Here is a 6027-nt window from a genome sequence, read left to right on the forward strand (position 1 = left end):
TAAATATGTATAAATTATAATTGTATTGGGGTACTAAAGTTTGTATAATATTTGAAAATTTTTATATTATTTATTCTTTTAAATATATTCAATATTTGACTCTGGTTAAATTTCTCTTTACCTTGAATTTCTTATTGAAGTGGACATTTGGGGCTTCTTTTTGAGTCTAACACCAAGCAGGTATGTCAGAATAAGTATAAAATATAAAGTAATTGAAATTTAATACATTTTTAAATGTTTGTTTTCACAAGGATAAAATATAGAATGTAAAATAGAAAAAGCAGCAGTTATCCCTTTCCAGTCTGGCTTGTGAGACTCTATAGGGAGTCAATCTGCAATAGTTAAGTGGTTAGTTCTTCTGTCTAACATCAGTGTTTTCATGGTGACTTTGGAGTTGCCATATATTACTTGCCAGAGAGAGGTCATGGCCAAAGCAGTAAAAGCCCCCTGCTGCTGCTAAGTCACTTCAGTCGTGTCCAACTCTGTGCGACCCCATAGACGGCAGCCCACCAGGCTCCACCATCCCTGGGATTCTCCAGGCAAGAACACTGGAGTGGGTTGCCATTTCCTTCTCCAATGCATGAAAGTGAAGAGTGAAAGTGAAGTCGCTCAGTCGTGTCTGACTCTGGGCGACCCCATGGACTGCAGCCTACCAGGCTCCTCCATCCATGGGATTTTCTAGGCAAGAGTACTGGACTGGGGTGCCATCAGTTGCTAATGCATAAAAACTCCAAATCAGGAAACAAGAGAGTGAGAGTGACAAAACCTCTCCAGTAGCTCCACGGTTGGTCAAGAAAGAAAAGAAAAAGAAGGGCAAGAAGGCCAAAGCTCCTCCAGAGAGTGCAGGTGAGCCTGGAGATGGGGACAGTGACACCACCAAAAAAAGAAGAAGAACATAAAAGTGGAAATGGTTCTAAGTAGTGGAGACCACTTTAAGCACTCTGTCAGCTGGAAGAAGAAATAAAAACCTTACTGAAAAAAGATAGAAAATGATTTCTCATGTCAGCACATTATAAAAGAAAAAAATAATATGATTAAGACATATAAATATCATGAGTCTATTTGCTATATCTGCTCCCATATCACTAAAAGTACTTATCTTATTAACTATGCTTTCCCCTTGACATTATGAGGTTCAACTCAGCGAATAAATACTTTGCACCATGCGCAGCATTATATTGTACTGAGATTATTGATGGTGCTTCTAATGTTGACCCTGAAAACAATCAATAAGCTGATGCTGACAGATTTAAATGCTAACACCCCCACAGAGGAGTATACCCAATTACCAAGATAATAATTGTCTTCAATTTTAGAAATGAAACACCCTACATATAGTCTACATATAATAGCAAAGAGAACAACAACAGTGAGGAGCTATTTTTAGAAGGAGCTGAAGAACTATTCCATGATAGATGGAAGAATTCTGAAGACTTCCTACTGCTAATATCATGGAGTTCTTGTGTTCAGTAAGAGGAGAGCTTATTCAACTGCAACTTAGTAAGATGTTCAGTATTTTTTCTATGAGCTATGAAAATTAATTACAGACTATTTAAAATTTAAATTAGTCATTAGTTTAAAATGATGGGAATTAATTAAATATTCTGCTATGATATACAAAGTATAATCATATAGTTGAAACCATGGAGAGATAGTTGAATTTTAATACAAAAAGTAATGTTTGGGTTCATCTTGAACTGGCTAGCTACAATTGTTACTAAGTTTCTAAGGGAGAAAGAGGAATGATTTAGATGACATCTAAATTTATACCATATAAAATAATTGTGCTCCTCTTAATCACCAATATAACTATAAAAGTTTGTCTTAAATTTGTATATGTAGTAAGGTATGTATCTGTATGTTAAACATGGAAACCCCAGGTAATGTTAAAAACTGACATGGGTATACTGACATTAAAAATAAATCTAACAGTCACTGAATTCTAAGTACCAGGTATTCGTTCTCGTCTAGTCACAGTTGTAATTTTCTGTAGGATTACCTGGCTCCTGCTTACTTCTCTCATCTCTTCTTGCTTCTCCCCATGTCTCTCAGAGCCTATTTATTCGGCATTCCCTCAATCCCTCAGTGCCTCCTACTTACTCTGTACCATTTACCTGAAATACAACTGCCTCTTCTCCATACTTACCTAAGTCCAATCCATCCAATAGATTATAAGGAAATTGCTTTTCCTCTTTATTTGTTGGTGTGATCTTGCTGCTGCTGCTACTAAGTCGCTTCAGTCGTGTCCGACTCTGTGCGACCCCATAGACAGCAGCCCACCAGGCTCCCCCGTCCCTGGAATTCTCTAGGCAAGAACACTGGAGTGGGTTGCCATTTCCTTCTCCAATGCATGAAAGTGAAAAGTGAAAGTGAAGTCGCTCAGTTGTGTCTGACTCTTTGCGACCTCATGGATTGCAGCCTACCAGGCTCCTCCGCCCATGGGATCCTCCAGGCAAGAGTAATGGTATCCCCACTAGAACATAAGATATACAAGACTACTCCTGCATATGTGAGTTCTATGTCTGTTTTTCGTCACTAGTACACACAGCATCTAGTTTGGGCACTTTAAAACATTACTTCAATGAATGATCTATTTACACAGTTTATCACATTCTTCTTCTTCTTTTTTTTTTAATCTCATGACCAAGTGATATCATATTATTTTCCAGGTAGCATGTTATTTTGAACATGGCAAAAATAGCCAAAAGCAGACATTACTAGTTGAGTTTAGACTTCTAAATTTAAAGTGAAATAATGAAAATAAACTATAATAACAATACATTTCTTCACAGAATTATGATCAAATAAATTGTAAAACTGTAATATTTGGGTGAAATCAGGAGTCCTTTCTTGAATATCTGTTTTCAGACAACTGTCAAAACACATAAAGAAACAGAACAATAAAATAAAAATCAAATACACTTAAATAGTGTGCCTCTGAATGGGAGTGAGTGTCATTTTGAAAAGAGACACTGGAACATGCTTGGAGAAAGACAAAAAGGAAGACACAGGGCAAACGATCCTCAAATGATAGCTACCATAGAGCACTCCATATCTATGAGTTTACCTAACATCTGGCAGCTTGAATTTAAAAAAAAGAAACATATTCCCTTTCAAATGATGAGGTGCTTTCAAATGGAAAATTAACTTTAAGGCTAAATATATATCACAAATGATGCAATCAAAGTGCATTTAAATCTACTGAAAGGAAACAAAAACAAGTTTCAATAACACTTTGAAATACTGTAAAAGGAATTGCTATGAAGTAATTTTTAATTATGCACTGAAATTGTGACATTATCTCTCAGTAGGAAATACATGGTTACCTTCTTTAGTGTACTTCAAGAATAAGATACATTGAAAAAGAACAAAAACACACTAACTAATATATGAAGTTAAATGATATGCCAGTGGTCAAGCTCTAAAGATTGAGTGCTCTCAAACTCCAAGCATTTCAAACATGAGAATCTCTGTCTCAAGTGCATATTTCATCAAGCCATTATGGACAAGCAGGAAGCACTAAGAGATTGCATCTTTTCCCAAAATAAATTTCTAGCCATATGCCAGAAGTCTAATGCATTTTAGATAAATTAACAAAATACAGGTACCCAAGTAACTCAAGATATAGCAACATTTCAACTCTGACAGCTTGACTGGCTTAAAAATCATTTTATAATTGGTCACAGTGTAAATTTGTCAGACTGCCTATGAAAAAAAATTTATGAAGATTAACTAAATAACAGCTTGACTATCAACTATTTTTTAAGACATTATTACTTATACAATGCTGTGTCAATCCTACTTCCAATCTTACTAAATTCAGTTCTCCATGCCTTTAAGGTCGTAAACAGTCCTTTCCCCTACACCATAACTTCCTGGAAAGTGAAAGTGAAGTCGCTCAGTCGTGTCTGACTCTTTGCGAGCCGGTGGACTGTAGCCCACCAGGCTCCTCTGTCCATGGGATTCTCCAGGCAATACTGGAGTGGGTTGCCATTTCCTTCTCCAGGGGATGTTTCCAACCCAGGGACCAAACCCAGCTCTCCCACATTGCAGGCAGATGCTTTAACCTCTGAGCCACCAGGGAAGCCCTAACTTCCTGGGGAAACTGTTAAATAGACATAGGCAGATTGGGCAAAGAGCACTATTAGATTAATGCCCCTTTTATACAAGACAGAATGATTTCCACTGACTAAGGGTGTACACTCTGTCAAATTATTTATGCTCTTGAATTTTCATACAGCTCATTTAATCCTCACATCAGCCACATGAAGGGAATAATCATTATCATCTACACTTTAAGTATATAGGAATTGAGGATAAGGCAGGTCAAGCAAATTTCTCAATCTAACTAGTAAATAAAGAATAAGCACAATGAGTATAGAGTCTATTTGCTTCCAAAGTTCATATGTACTTACAAAAAATTTCTATTACATTTTGACTAAAGTAAAAAGCTTATTGAAACAACCCAATAAAGATGTATAAAGCATAGCAATTCCATAGCACTCCATACCAATTCCTGTTCCACCACCTTTAAGTAACAAATGCAAACAGTGCACTGTATGCCCCCATGCCTTTTTTGTTAAGATATTTTTATTAAAGTACAGCTGACTCATTGGAAAAGACCTTGATGCTAGGAAAGATTGAAGGCAAAATGAGAAGAAGGGGGCAGAGGGTGAGATAGATAGCCTCACAGACTCAAAGGACATGAACTTGGGCAAACTCCAGGAGATAGAAAGGAACAAGGAGACCGAGCATGCTGCAGTCCATGGGGTTGCAAAGAGTTGGACACAACTTAGCAAATGAACAAAAAGTAGACAAATAGTTGATTTACCATGTAATTATTAGATTCGATATACAACATATTGGGCTTCCCTTGTAGCTCAGCTGGTAAAGAATTCATCTGAAATGCAAGAGCCCTGGGTTTGATCCCCTGGGTTGGGAAGATCCTCTGGAGAAGGGAAAGGCTACCCACTCTAGTATTCTGGCCTGGAGAATTCCATGGACTGTAGAGTCCATGGGGTCACAAAGAGTCAGACAAGACTGAGTGACTTTCACTGTCATACAACATAATATTTGATATTTTTATAAATTATATTTAAAGTTTTTATAAAAACTTGTTAAGTTTGCTGTGCTATACATTATATCCTTGTATCTTACTTATTTTATACCTAGTAGTTTGTAACTTAATTACCATCCCCTATGTTTTCACTCCCTCCACCTCTCTCTGAACTGGTAACCAGGAGATTGTTCTTTGTATCTATGAATCTGTTTTTGAAATGTTACAGTCATTTGTTTAATTTTTTAGATTTCAAATATAAGTGAATACATACTTCACATATTTTTATTTCTCTGTTTAACTTACCTCACTAAGCATAAATCTCTCCAGGAACACCCATGTTGTTCCAAATGGCGAAATTTCATTCCTTTTTATGGCTGAGTAATATTCCATTATATATATATACATATATATATGTGTATATATAATCCCACAGCTTATTTATCCATTCATATGTTTATGAACATTTCGGTTGTATCTACATCTTGGCACATTGCAACAAACTGTGGAAAATTCTCCAAAAGATGGGAATACCAGAACACCTTACCTGCCTCCTGAGAAATGTGTATGTAGGTCAAGAAACAACGGTTACAACCGGACATGGAAAAATAGACTGGTTCCAATTTGGGAAAGGAGTAAATCAAGGCTGTATATTGCCACCCTGCTTATTTAATTTATATGCAGAGTACATCATGAAAAATGCCAGGCTGGATGAAGCACAAGCTCGAATCAAGATTGCCAGGAGAAGTAACATAACCTCAGATACGCAGATTACAGCACCCTTATGGCAGAAAGTGAAAAAGAACTAAAGAGCCTCCTCTTGATAAAAGAGTGTGAAAAAGTTGGCTTAAAACTCAATATTCAGAAAACTAAGATCATGGCATCTGGTCCATCACTTCATGACATATAGATGGGGAAACAATGGAAACAGTGAGAGACTTTATTTTTGGAGACTCCAAAATCACTGCAGA

The 6027-nt window shown here is 36.6% G+C and overlaps 1 non-coding gene across 1 annotated transcript; it reads left to right on the forward strand.

Annotated features, from left to right (window-relative positions):
* Nucleotides 1-278: 278 nt before the first annotated feature.
* On the forward strand, nt 279-407 carry LOC138093936 (small nucleolar RNA SNORA56). The gene has a single exon (XR_011146177.1). It is a non-coding gene; the product is annotated as a small nucleolar RNA SNORA56 (small nucleolar RNA).
* Nucleotides 408-6027: the final 5620 nt, after the last annotated feature.

Source organism: Capricornis sumatraensis, chromosome 1 (assembly GCF_032405125.1).
Source record: "Capricornis sumatraensis isolate serow.1 chromosome 1, serow.2, whole genome shotgun sequence".
In the NCBI taxonomy this organism is placed as follows: Eukaryota; Metazoa; Chordata; class Mammalia; order Artiodactyla; family Bovidae; genus Capricornis; species Capricornis sumatraensis.